The 14357-nt window shown below is 46.0% G+C and overlaps 1 long non-coding RNA gene and 1 pseudogene across 1 annotated transcript; both read left to right on the top strand.

Moving 5' to 3' along the window:
* Nucleotides 1-423: 423 nt before the first annotated feature.
* Nucleotides 424-2508, top strand: LOC123071823 (uncharacterized). Its single transcript, XR_006434538.1, has 2 exons — nt 424-1836; nt 2196-2508. It is a non-coding gene; the product is annotated as an uncharacterized lncRNA (long non-coding RNA).
* Nucleotides 2509-2511: 3 nt separating this feature from the next.
* LOC123071822 (aspartate--tRNA ligase 2, cytoplasmic-like) lies at nt 2512-7071 on the top strand (annotated as a pseudogene).
* Nucleotides 7072-14357: the final 7286 nt, after the last annotated feature.

Here is a 14357-nt window from a genome sequence, read left to right on the forward strand (position 1 = left end):
ACTAAACCGTTGTTTGGACATCATTCATGGCCCTTCATACTTTTGAGTGCTTTCATTATAGGTTTGCTTCATCCAAAGCTGTTTGAATGATAAATTATTTTTCAGTTTACTCAGCAAAATGAGTGAATCTATACTCTAAAATACGTCTATATTCATCTGTACGTTGTCCATATTCAAATCTCTAGGAACACTTATATTTAGGAACTGAGGGAGTATGATTTACATGCATTTTTGCTAGCTTTCAGTGTGCGCCTCCCTGCCGCACCGGATGACACCGTTTAGTTATTGTTGCCTTGTGCTATGGATGTTTTCATGAACATGTCAATTATCTTTCCCGTTGCAACGCACGGGCATTTCTGCTAGTATAATCTCTCCCTATAATAATAAAGCACGGATTGGGTCTCCGGGTTCACCGTCAACAAATTTACAGAAACCCCCTTGAGTTTTATGGAAATAAACCCGCAATCCTGATCACCGTTATCCGTAAGTTAGCGTACCGCTTCGTTTTCCTGTTCTTCAAATGCCATCGCCTGTCCCAACCGGCCACCCACGATCCCAAATTTCAGGCCGCATAGCCGCTCGCCGCCGGGTGCTACTCCGCCCCGAGCACCGTCAATGTCTCCGTTGCCTGCTCAGGCCCGCCCTCTTCATCCCCCTCCCCTCATCGTCGTCCATTGCCCCGAGCTCCCCTCGCCGCGCCGCAGACCACCTGCTCCTCCCGATGCACTGCCCACGCGCGGCCACGTCTCACCTAGCTGTCCACTCGCGCGTCTCCTACCTCGGTGGTCCGGCGAGCAGCGCCGGCAGCCATGGCAAATTGCCATGGGTGCGGCCAGTCCGAGCTCCAGTTTAGGCAGGTCGGTCCAAAAAGAAAAGAAAAAACCGTGACCCCGTCCTCCAATACGCCACCTGCTCCCATCCATTCAGCACCGCCACCCGCTTCAGCACCTGCTCGTCGGCCGCCGCCGTGCGGAGCCACCTGCCCAGCTCTTCGCCCCGCCTGCCTACGCCTATCACAGCCACGCACCACTTCGCCTCCCCCTGCCCATTGCCTCCTACACAATCGCCTTGAATCACAGGAGCTGCATCTCATCTCTCTCCCTGTAGTGATGGTCACGGGCTGATGTTGCTGCTCCTCTCCATCAGGATCTATCTCTTTCTCTTTGTCTCTATCTCTCTCTCATGGATCGGCAACTGCATTCTTCCCAAATATGTGTGCCCCTCTGCTCTGGATATTACGCCCACAACATGTTTGATGTTATGCTTATGAGGAGTTGAACTTCAATTTTTTCAAGTTTTTCTTTGGTGTAGGCATTCAGGCCTGGTGTAATTTCTTTTCAAAAGTGAACATGTTGTATAGTCCAATGTATCTAGGAAAATTAAGTTATGGAGAGTTGTTCATCATGTTGCTTGCATATTTTTTTGTCTAACAAACTAGATACTTCAATTTTGGATATAAACATTGAGTAGGTGCTGAAATTTTTCGCTAATAATAGTTTCCAACTTGCTTTTTAGCAGAACTACAGAACTATTTGCAGCTTTTAATTATGTGTACTTAAAATGGATTTGGTGTCCAGGACATGTGGAGTTGACATCGAGTTGAATTATGTGCTGATGTTCTTCGTTAGAATAATTGTTCTTCTCCTTTAAAAATGATGGACCATTGACTTATTTTTTTAGATGCTCAAATACACACACAAACGACATCCAGTAAGTGCTTGGACACCCGGCAGATTGAAAGTACAGAAGCAAAGATATCCAATACGAGGCCACAATGCCCGACAGAGACGCGGCCAATACGCTCCTAATCTTTATTTCTTGATTTTGGAACCACAAGTAAGAGCATGTTCATGTTTACTTATTATGTTTTTTTTGGAGAAATTTTGGGGATTTACAAGCTGAAATTATTGACTGTTTGAAAAAAAATGTTTTAACCAAAACTGTTTGAACAATGTTGCCCTGGTTCTGCATTCATGGAATTGCTAAAAAAGTTGAACAAGTTCAGTCAGAGTTTTGTCCCTGTTAATATTCAGTTCGAAGTGCCAGTTTGTTTCCACTTGCTCATCTTAATGTTGAACTATACATGTACTTATCTTTAAAGTTCTGTTGTCTTCATGAACTAATTAGATTTTTCAGCACTACTGAACTAATTGGATGCCATCTTAAATTACCTTCCCTTTGACATTATTGTACAGATTCCTGGAACACTGCCCAGTGTTTCAGCTGCGTACATGTCTACAACAATACTAGCAGATCTGAATTTGTGTTGCTAAGGTGTAGACTGACCTGACTTCGAGGGAAAAACATGGAGATTAGAGTGCCCTTTTTTCCCTTCCAATTCCATTTTCAGCAGCTATCAGACATGCATAGAAAATGTACTTTTGAGTACTTACAATATTATTTTGCTACTTGCAGAGTTGTTCGAGTGGTAATTTGTTTTACAAATTTCTACAACAGGCTGCATCAGCGGTTCACAACGGAGGAAGCTGTGGCGACTGCTACTGAAGCTGCTAGGTGTACCTGAAACAATAAGTTTGCTTTTCACTTCAGAATTCGGAGGAAGTCAATGTTTGTTTTGTAGTTCAAACCAACCACTGGTTGAAAGATCTATTCAAAAGATCTATTCCAAAATGATACTGTCTCATGGTGCTAGGTTATCAAAATAATCCATCATGGCCAAAGGTAAGTTTCATTCTTGGTATTAGTTTGTTTCATCCATTCTTCCCAAGACAAAAAATAGGTGGCATATGGCGATGAGATGAGCTTCTTTGGCTTTTTATTTGGCAGTTCTCTTCTTGCATCCCCTCTCTTTTCAATGTTGTCCTGAAATTTCAGCAACACAATTTGTGATCTTGTCAGGTAATCATGCTAATTGAGAAAGAAATGGTATTCAGGACTCTGCACTTCACTAATATTCATGAAAATGTATGTTGGTATCTCTTTCATTTCTATCTCACTACTGCACACGTAACTTTAAATCATATATATGATGAAAGCCTGCAAACAATTAGAGGTCAATCTTCTTGCATTTTTTTCATGAACAGTTTGATGACTCGCTAGATGTGTTAGTCTAACTTATATAAGTAACCTAATCTGTTATTAGGTACCTGGAATGAATGGATGTTACGAATGCCTAAGCAATAAGTGAAAAAATAACTATATTTGTATCTGTCACAAACTAGAATATTTTCTTATTTGCATTACAAAATAAAAAATATATAGTACAAATCCTTTCCTCGTCATATTGTAGCCACCCAGGAGTCATCTTTATCCTTTAAATGACAACTCTTGATGTATAAAAGAAGCTTTTGCAGATTCCATTGTTAGTAGATTATATTTTCACCATTCAGTGCAATTGTGTTGTTTCATGTGAACTACGGGAGATAAGAAAAACTTTATAGAATAATTGTGTTTCTAGGTTTTTTTCTGAACTAGAACACTATGATTCCATTAACTTGCAAGCTTAGCTGGATCGTCAGGTGCATAGACACATACAAAGTCCCGTTCGTCCTCAAGCCAAAAGAGCTTGGCTCATGCGCACCGAAAGCCGCTAGGGCGTGTGCTACCTTATTACATCAACTGGGACCAAATTCCACTGCTACAGAATTGAAATCTGTGCTAAGGAAGATACAAAGGTCCCTGTAGATGATTCCTTCCGGCGCCCTGCCATACTCATTGCTCTTCAGTGCATGAAATGTAGAAGCATGCACAGCGGCAGCACAGATAGTAGCAGAATGGGCTATGATGAATGGTGTATTTGAGTCTGACTAGTTCGTGTTTCTAGATTGTCTAGCTAAGGGCTGGTTTTGTTTAGCTGGAACACAAATCACGATCAGATGTACCTATTAGGATGATTTCGTGTCCATGCTAGCTATTTCTGATTTTGTAGCTATTCCTTCAGGGTACATGATTACATTACATTACAAGTTGAAAAACTGTGCAAAGTGAAAGTTGGCACTAAAGCGGATTGCTTTTTTTGATCTCCACAGAAATTTCAGTAATAATATGTTCCACTCATTATGTTACTAAAAGCTGGGATGATTTTTACACTTTGTTTTATTTTAGTAATTCCCACGCTCACCTGATATTCTCGTCATCACCTTTACATTTTGACAAATTCATCATCCCGAAGTTTATGCATAATGATGAAATATTCTATGGTAGTATGTCAAATGCAGTTTAGTATATTCCCGTTGGTTCTGTAGTGATTTTTAGTTCCGGCCATTTTCTTTCTAATTTTATTTTAAGAGAAGTGGAATCATAGACTAGGACGAGCAAGGATTTGTTTCTCCCGTTGCAACGCACGGGCCCTTTTGCTAGTCTCTCCCTAATAATAAAGCACGGATTGGGTCTCCGGGTTCACCGTCGCGGCTTTTTTATAAAAAGGTCCCTGTGGTCTTTATGAATTAAACCCGCCGTCCCTGTTTTATCTGAAAAAACGTTTCGTCTTTTTTCTAAAAAAAACACTGTTTAGCACGCCTAAGCCTCAGCCCGCCGCCGTCGCCCACGCAACGTTGCTCCTCCGCTCGCTTCCTCCCCGCCGGTGACGACATGATGTCTTCCGAGCCCGAGAAAGCGCCGCCCGCCCCCGAAGCGGGCGTCCCCGCAGACACCGTCAGCAATAAGCAACGAAAGAGGGACGCCAGGAAGGCCGAGAAGGCGGCCAAGTACGCGCAGGCGCAGCAGAAGCCCGCCGCCAAGGACCCCTCGCCGGAGCATGAGAAGAAGAAGCAGCAGCCCGACGCCGAGGACAACCCCTCGGCGGCCAACTACGGGGACGTCCTCCCCGGGGAGATCCTGCCTACGGCAGTCCCCGATGAACCGTGGGCGGAGATCGGCCGCCTCGACAAGGCCGCCGCCGGCTGGTCCGTGCTGGTCCGCGTGATGCCCAGGCAGTCTACCGTGGGTCCAAGACCAAGAATGTGGCCTTCCTGGAGCGGCGGCAAGGGATGAGGAGCGCCGTGGCCGTGCAAAACGTGCTCGCCGGCAGCGCCCAGATGGAGCCCTTCGCCTTGTCCCTCCCCAAGGAGTCGATCGTCGTCGTGGAGGGCGCCGTCGCCCTCCTCGGCAAGCCCCTCAGATACACCACTGTGCGAGAGGTTTCTTTCTGCCGTAGCTGATCTTTGTCTGTCTGTTATTTTCTGATCCCCGTTTGATGGCTGGCAGGTGGAGAACTGGAGATTCAGGTGAGGAACCTCTACTGCATCACCAGGGCCGACCCGAGGCTACCGATCAGCGCGCAGGATGCCGGCTGGAGTGCGGAGGAGTTTGCAAAAGCTGAAGCAGTATGTCAACCGCCTGTACAATCTGCATTTGCTTGCCTCCTCTTTGAATGCATGAAGGAGGAGGACACAGTTTTGTTGTTGCTCCAATTCTCCGATGATGATGATATCTGGGTTCAGCTGATGGGATCTTGTTGTTTTGCAGAAGGGAGTGCCACTTCCCTGCGTTGGTCAGGACACGCTTAGACTATCGAGTTATTGAGCCGGGAACACCGGCAGGTCAAGCCGTTTTCCGTATACAACATCAAGTTGAAAACGTTGGTATTTGTTCTTGCTTTTAGGACTGCTGCTATCAGTGATATATTCATGAATTGAGTTTGCAGAACTAAACATACCATGTTATGTAGTAATATGTTGTGTAGCTTAGATAAAATATTCTACTTGGACACTGAATTAAACGTATCTGATCTGGTGACCCCTTTGAGTCGTTGGGCCAAAGCGTGGCATTGGCTGGGCTGCTGCGTGGGGATTTCAGTGATACTTTTGGGTGGTCGTTTAGGTGGAGTGTGCATGAGCAGGCACCATAGCAGCACTTAGTGCTGGACTGTCATTGCATTTGGTCGTAATGATGTGGATAGGCTCTTGCCTCTTCTTCTATAATATATGAATAATATGATACACATCCTTGTGCGTGTTCTAGAGAAAAAACTTTAGCCTCAGCCTGTAATTATTTCGCACCCGCAAAAAAAGCCTTTATTCAGCACCGTGCTGGTCTTTTAAGTTGTTTCTAGACACTGATCGATCCAGTGATCTTAATGTTATGCCTGCAATCTGATTACACTAATGATTGGATTGAGTTTTAACTTTATCATTCGGTGTTGAATATGTATTTGTCAAGCCAATGCATATGCTTTTACAAAAGCTGTTTTATGAAGGCTGCACGGATTTATTTTTTATGCATTTCTGCAGCATTTGATGCTTTTTTTTGTGCTGGTTAGTAAATATTTACCATTGTTGGATACTGCAGAAATTCAGAGAATATTTGTCCTCAAAAGATATTGGGATCCACACTCCAAAGCTGATTTCAGGGTCAAGTGAAGGTGGAGCAGCAGTATTCAAACTTGAATATAAGAATGGCAAGTGTGCTTGTTTAGCACAATCCCCTCAGCTGCACAAGCAGCTGGCTATCTGTGGTGGGTTCCGTCGTGTCTTAGAGGTTGGGGATGTGTTTAGAGCTGAAGATTCCAACACACATAGGCATCTGTGTGAGCTTGTTGGTTTGGACGCTGGAATGGAGATTATGAGGCACTACTTTGAGGTGAGCAGGTTTGGTAGAGTGCTCTTCATTTACAAACACTTTTTTTTTGCGGAAATCTTCATTTACAAACACGACAATGGCTGAACTTGTTTCTTCAAACAGATTTGCGATATTGTGGATGGATTATTTGTAGAATTGTTCAGACACTTGAATGAAAATTGGAAGACGGAACTCGAGGCAATTAATAGGCAGTATCCATTTGAACCAGTGAAGGTAAAATATTTGTTGCTTCTTATTGCTTGGTGGTTCCAGTAATGTTACAATATCTGGGTTTTGTAGCTGAAATGGCGACTCACATTGTGTTTATTCCTGCAGTACCTAGAGGGTATCTTGAGGCTCAGTTACGAGGAAGGAATACAACTGTTGAAGGTACAAACATGTAGCTATTTCATTACCACCCTGATGTTTTTCTCTCATCATTTGAATTTTATACTGTTCTCGTGCAGTATATAACTGCTATTTTAACTCTACTGTACACAGCCTGATGTATGACATCATAATAAGAAAAGAAAAAGAATTAAGCATTGGTGATTTATTTGCTTGGCAGGAAGTTGGAACAGAAATTGAGCCTATGGCTGACCTTAACAGTAATTGTACCTAATTTTGTGCGTACGTTGTCATGCTTGGGGGGACACAGTGCAATCCATCGGACCCGTTGCAACGCACGGGCTCTTTTGCTAGTCTCTCCCTAATAATAAAGCACGGATTGGGTCTCCGGGTTCACCGTCACAATACGCTTTCTTCCTGTAAATTTACGCTTTCAGTTTGATTTTAAAACATATGCGAGGTGGTACTAAATTTTGTCAGGTTCACCGTCGCCCACCCGTCCCACCTCGATCGCTATGAGTTTTTTCGTCCGTCCCCCTGGCTGCTGTCCCCATGGGCCTGGTTGTCGTCCCTAGGTGTTGGGCCTGCTCCCTCGAACCTCTACCTCGCAGCGCAGTTAATTTGTCCATCCCTCTCACGATACAGACCCTCTTTTGGAGTCGAACACGAATCCCATGCCGCCTTCCCTAACCTCTCCCATAAATATCGGCTCAGGCAGAGAGAGGAGGGGATCCATGGAGGCAGGGGAGCATACAAATCGTTGCGGGTCGAGGTTAAAGGTACCCCAAAAGTTCGGCTCTCGCTCGATCCGACCGAGTGACATCCGCAAAGGGCGGCGGCGGCGCACGGGCTCGACGCCCAAAACGACGGTGACATCAGGATCCAGGAGAGCAGCTTAGGGGTTCTCCGGGGCGGCGCCATGGTTGCTCCCGCGACGAGGACGCGGCACTCCCCTTCTGGTGCGGCGCACGAGGGAAGGAGGAGGGGATCGACCCAAGACTGGGGCTGAGGCCGGCAGCGCCGTCCACACGAGCCTCACCGGCGGTGCCCTCTACACCTTCTCGCTCACCCCCGTCACTTTCTCGCTCACCACCGGCGTAGTAGTCATCCTCGACGCCGTAAGGCACAAATGGGCATCCCGGCGGGAGTAGTCATCCTTGACGCCGTCAGCTCTGTACAAGGCACCAATCGTATCTTCGACGGCCACAAGTTCTCCTAGTATGCCTCCGTCGCCTCCGCCAGCATTGTTTGGCTGGCAAGGTCACGTCACCAGGGACTCCATATTCATCGCCAAAGAACTCCGACTTCAGGTGACCTCCCTGCTGCCGTTTGCTTTTGCCGCTGCCCTGCGTCGACGACTTTCAGTTGGCTGATTACCGATGTGATTCTTCTGAAAACTCTGCAGGAACAGAGTAGCATAGCGGGGCTAGCAGCGACAAGTAGCAACAGCAGGGACGAGCTCAGGAGGAAAATCAGACCTCCTTTTGTTGAATACAGAGCAAGCTAGAGAACATACAAAAATACAAAGCAAAGCTTCACCGAAGTGCACGAATTGTTTAATAAGTACGGTTGCTGCAATGAATTAACGACCTAGGAGCTGTTTGGTTACAACGAGGTAATTCATTATTCAGGTTTGTTCACAATTATTTAATTTTCACTGTTTTGGATCCTGTACTATGCACAATATAATTTGTAGAATGTTTTATCTTTGCAAATAAGGGAAATAATGATCCAAAATTGGAGAAGATGGTGAAAACCAAATGTTTATGTGATTTGATATGATGTACTTAGTAATTAACTTTCCCTACCTACATCTTTTAAAAGTGTCTATATCATGTTTTCGTCAGCTCCGGCATCTTCAAGAGCTTTGTCATGCCCTATTATTTTCAGTTTAGTCTGTGTCCGCATCAACTGAATTTGGTCGGTTCAATTCAATTCATCAATTTTTTGTATATTTGATGCATTATTAACCATAGCAACGCACGGGCATTTATTTGTGGGACTTGATGCCGGATATAGACAAATTGCATGTTCTCTTAGGGCATCTGCAATTGATGGACGCCAGGATTTATTTCCCGATAGACCGGCAGTTGCGTTAGTTGTTCCCAGTGTGCCCGGTACCAATAGATGCATTGAGCGCTTTCTCTTTTCCTGGGCACGCGAGTAAAGAAACGGGTAGCCGGGCCTACGTATTTAGAGCTGCTGATAAGCGCCTAGCATTGAATGAGAAGGCGCTTACTTTTTTCTTAATTTTTTGATGTTTAACTTTTTACTCTTAAGTGCCTACACAAGAGTCTAGCATTGCAGATGTCCTTAAGCTATAGGCTATCGTAGTGGTTTTACCAATCACAAATAAGCGACCAATGATGAAACAATAGTACAAATTTAGAGCACAATACGTCATGATCTATTGGAAATTACATGTTCCATATTTGACATATCAACCAGTCAAAGTGGCCAAACTTGAGCATATAGTTAATCGAGCACGAAACAGTTCATTGAGTGCGAGCTTTGTTGACAGCCCTACCGGTTGGAGGTAAACAAATACCTTTCCCCCCTTTTTTCATAAAATCAAATGCTTGTACTAATCTTGATTCCATGCATTTTCATACATTATTCAACATTTTTTGCGTTAGTAAAAAAACCATTCTTTTAATTCACATTATTGAGCTAGGAAAATGGACAGAATTATTCTTTTTGTCCCGTTGCAACGCACGGGCTCTTTTGCTTTTAATAATAATAAAGCATGGATTGGGTCTCCGGGTTCACATATGCTTTTACAAAAAGATCCCTGGCCTTTTTAAGAATCAACCCGCAGTCCTCAATAGTCCGTCCATAAGTGGAAAAAAAAACGTTCGGGCCCGAGCACTGCGCCTTTGTCCCGAGCGAAGCGTCCCGAGCGAAGCGGTCGCAGTTCCTCTATCCTCTCCTTCTCACGAACGGATCCACCGCCGCCGCCGCCCCACCCTCGCACGCCGCTGCGGATCCACCGCCGCTCCCGCTCCAGCCCGTCGCACCACCCTCCCCCATCCGCACGCCGCTGCCCCCGTCTTCTCGACGGTCCCGCCCAATCCAACGATGCTGACACGACGGTGGTGGTGGTGAGGAGGCGGAGGAAGATGTCGTCGTCGGTGTGGTGCCTTCCAGCACGGCCTGACCTGCCAGGGGGACGCGACGGTGGTGGTGGTGAGGAGGCGGAGGAAGTCGTCGTCATTGGTGTGGTGCCTGATGGGGGAGGGGAGTGTCGCACAGCCAGCCTCGCGCCGGCGGTCTGGGCACTCCTCGCGCCGGTACCTGCTCTGGGAAGAGCAGGAGGGGTGCTGGAGCAGTGGTCGTCGCGTCCCGGGTGCCCGCAGCCCTCCCCGCGCACATGGTCGTCGTCAGCTCCCAGCCCGCCAACACTGTTCTTTGGTAGTCAACATCGTTGACAGAGCAGGAGTACATGGTCGGGGAGGGGCATGGTCTTGCAGGCCGGGTCTTAGTTGGCGTGCGTGTGCTCTCCTACCACCGCCGCCAGGCCACTGTAGGGGCTTGGCTTCGATGGTGGGGGACACGGCTGCATCATGTAGGTGGGGAAGAAGACGACCATGATGTTGCAAATATGAGCAATTTAACAAATGATTTTATTAACAAAAATACTAGATAAAGCATGACTAAAATAGCAAATATAAAGCAAGTCATGTAGTCTGACAGAGAGAAGGTAAACATCGTCTGCATATATGAACTTGAGCTAAACACATCTAGAACAGACACTAGATGAAGTTGCTTATACGAAACAGAACCTAACATACGTAGAGCACAAACTAGAGCCAAGAACTGTAGGAGGACTTCTAACAGAAAGGAGAAGAACACGTACGGCACAGCAGCAGCAGAAGCGCTGGACTTGGGGTCGGTGTCCTCGCCTGCCATGTCGTCGAGGAGGTCGTGGACGTCGGGAAAGAAGTCGTCAGCGACCGGATCGTCCGTGATGAAGCAGCCAGTAGTCGCGCTGAGCGCTCCCCAAAAACCTTATCACCCTTCTCCCGTACATGACTCAAAAGGTGCGGTCTCGGAGGCCTACTGTCCCGACCTGCGGTGCACGCCGCAAGCCGGGATGAGGAAGAACATAGCAGCAGCGCAGTGCTCAGGAACTTGTGGCGAGAGGAGGAAGAGATTCTGGTGTCTCTCTGGGAGGAGCGACCTCCCTTTTATAGGCGCAAGAGAAGAAGGCGAGAGGCTGCACTGGGAGCTGAAGAGAACGAGGGAGACGAAACGAACAGGCAGCATGCGAAGAGGTGCGCCATTCATATTCAATCTCCACTACAGCAAAACGTTTCAGCTTTCGCGTGCCCTTTCATATACCCGTAGTGCGTGGCAAAAATTTACATCGGCTCGGCTCATTCCTGCAACCCGCGGCGCGTCGTGACGAGGCGTGGCGTGGCGGGCGGCGGAGGAGGAGCGCGCGTGGATGTCCCTCTTGTTCTCATGCTCATACAAGTGGGGAAGGAGCCTCCCTTATAAAGAGGTCCAACTCCCTCTAAACTAGCAAGGTGGGACTAAACTTTAGTTCCACCTCTTGCCTTGCATGAATGGGCTGCGTCGGCCACTAGGATTTATTAGGAATTTCTGAAACTGCTATTGGGCTAGGCCCAAATAGACAAAAATTCCAGCAATCCCCCACCAGATCCCAGAGGCACACAAAATTTGCCTTTGGTTCCAAAACACTGTTTTATATACCGGTACTGCAGTGGAGACTGTTAAGTTGAACTTCCACCTAGAACTCTATGCTACACTAGTAAGCAACTTGAACAGTGGACTGGGCCTTGAACTGCAAGTTTTCTGCGAATCTAGCTTCACATAAAGCCTTGACCGATACGTGGCTACCGTGGGTCTTCCCCGCGGGTGGAGCTTATGCGTCATACTCCGTGACCTTTCATGAGTTTACTAGAGAGAACCCTACTCTCATAGATTGCGACGTTTAACAATCAGACTCATATATGTGCGTTCTTCAAAAGATGTTCTGCAGGACAACATCTCTGCTTCAAAAAGCCACTTAGAACACATTAAGATATACATCAACCTGCCATGCAGATTAGGAGAGTATTGCATCTTCATGGAGTGGTATTTTAAAAGTAAGGATACTCTCCTCTCAGTTGACCAACAGCTTGTGTTCCACATCTAATTCACGGGATCTCCGATCACAAAGAATAGGTTACCACTATGAACAACTCATATTGTGGGTCTCATTCCCATCTCCCTCGATGCATTATCTATCACATTACGTGATAGACCCTTAGTAAAAGGATCTGCCAGATTTTTAGACGTTTGGATATAGTCCAATGCAATATCTCCGGAGTTTCTCATTTTTCTGACAGACTTTAACCTTCTCTGAACGTGTCTTGATGACTTCATGTTATCCTTTGAGCTCCTCACTTTAGTGATCACAGTTTGATTGTCACAGTTCATAAGGATACCCGGTACAGGTTTCTCAACTACCGGCAAGTCATTCAAGAGCCGGCGAAGCCAATCTGCTTCGACCGTAGCTGTATCTAGTGCTGTGAGTTCTGCTTCCATTGTTGACCTCGTTAAGATGGTCTGCTTGCAAGACTTCCAAGAAACAGCGCCACCTCCATGAGTGAATACATAACCGCTCGTGGCCTTTATCTCATCAGCATCTGAGATCCAGTTTGAGTCACTATACCCTTCAAGCACCTTTGGATGCCCAGTGTAGTGAATTCCATAATTCGCAGTGCCTTTCAAATAACGCAAAACTCTCTCTAGAGCTTTCCAATGCACATCTCCTGGTTTTGAAACAAACCGACTCAGTTTGCTAACAGCAAAAGAGATGTCAGGTCTTGTAGCACTGGCTAAGTACATAAGCGAGCCAATAATCTGAGAATACTTCAATTGATCTCTAGCAATTCTTCGATTCTTTCGAAGCAGCACGCTAGCATCATATGGTGTTGGAGAGGGCTTGCAGTCACTATAGCCAAAGCGACTCAAGATCTTTTCCACATAGTGAGATTGAAGCAATGTAATCCCACCATCATCATCTCTCAACAACTTGATGTTCAGAATGACATCAGCCACTCCTAAATCCTTCATCTCAAAACAGCGAGATAGGAAATCCTTGACCTCCTTAATAACATTCAGATTTGTTCCGAAAATCAGTATGTCATCAACATACAAGCAAAGCATAACTCCCTCGCCCCCACCATGGCGATAGTACACACATTTGTCAGCTTCGTTCACAACAAAGCCTGCAGCTGTTAAAGTTCTTTCGAACTTCTCATGCCACTGTTTGGGTGCTTGCTTGAGTCCATACAAAGACTTCAGCAACTTGCACACTTTCCCTTCCTGACCATCTATTACAAACCCATCTGGTTGTTCCATATAAATTTCCTCATCCAACTCTCCATTTAGGAAAGCAGTCTTAACATCCATTTGATGAACGAGAAGACCATGTGAGGCAGCTAGTGAAAGTAGAACTCGAATAGTGGTCAGTCGAGCCACAGGTGAGTAAGTATCAAAGAAGTCTTCACCTTCCTTTTGGGTATAACCCTTTGCCACGAGCCGAGCCTTGTACTTTTCAATAGTACCATCAGGCCTAAGTTTCTTCTTGAATACCCATTTGCATCCTATAGGTTTGCACCCATAAGGACGATCAGTTATCTCCCAAGTTTCATCCGCCAAGATGGAATCCATCTCGCTACGAACCGCTTCCTTCCAGTAGTCAGCATCTTCAGATGCATAGGCCTCCGAAATAGAACTGGGAGTGTCATCTATGAGATACACAAGAAAATCATCACCAAAGGACTTTGCTGTCCTCTGTCTCTTGCTCCTAGTAGGAACTTCATTGTTCTCCTCCACAGGACTTTCAAAGTGTTCCATCGAAATGGCAGGTTCAGTAATTGTAACTGGTTCCTGATTCGATGAACTAGGCATCTCCTGATTAGATGAGGTAGCCATATCCTTCATGGGAAAGATATCTTCAAAGAAAGTCGCATCATTCGACTCCATGATCGTACCGACATGCATGTCAGGTACCTCAGATTTTACAACCAAGAATCTATAGCCAATGCTATGAAAAGCATATCCCAGGAAAACACAATCCACAGTCTTTGGTCCAAGCTTCCGCTTCTTTGGAATTGGAACATTGACTTTCGCCAAACAACCCCATGTTCGCAGATAAGAGAGTTTAACCTTTTCTTCTCCCATTCCTCGAATGGAGTTATCTCTTTGTTCTTTGTGGGAACTCGGTTTAGGACATGACATGCAGTCAATATCGCCTCCCCCCACCATGCCTTGGAGAGACCCGATGTGTCTAACATGGCGTTAACCAAATCAGTTAGAGTACGGTTCTTTCTTTCGGCCACCCCATTTGACTGAGGTGAGTAGGGAGGCGTCCTCTCATGGATTATACCATGTTCCGCACAAAAAGCATCAAATTCATTGGAAAAATACTCTCCACCACGGTCGGACCTAAGCCTCTTGATTTTTCGATCAAGTTG

This window comes from Triticum aestivum, chromosome 3B (assembly GCF_018294505.1).
Source record: "Triticum aestivum cultivar Chinese Spring chromosome 3B, IWGSC CS RefSeq v2.1, whole genome shotgun sequence".
NCBI lineage: Eukaryota > Viridiplantae > Streptophyta > Magnoliopsida > Poales > Poaceae > Triticum > Triticum aestivum.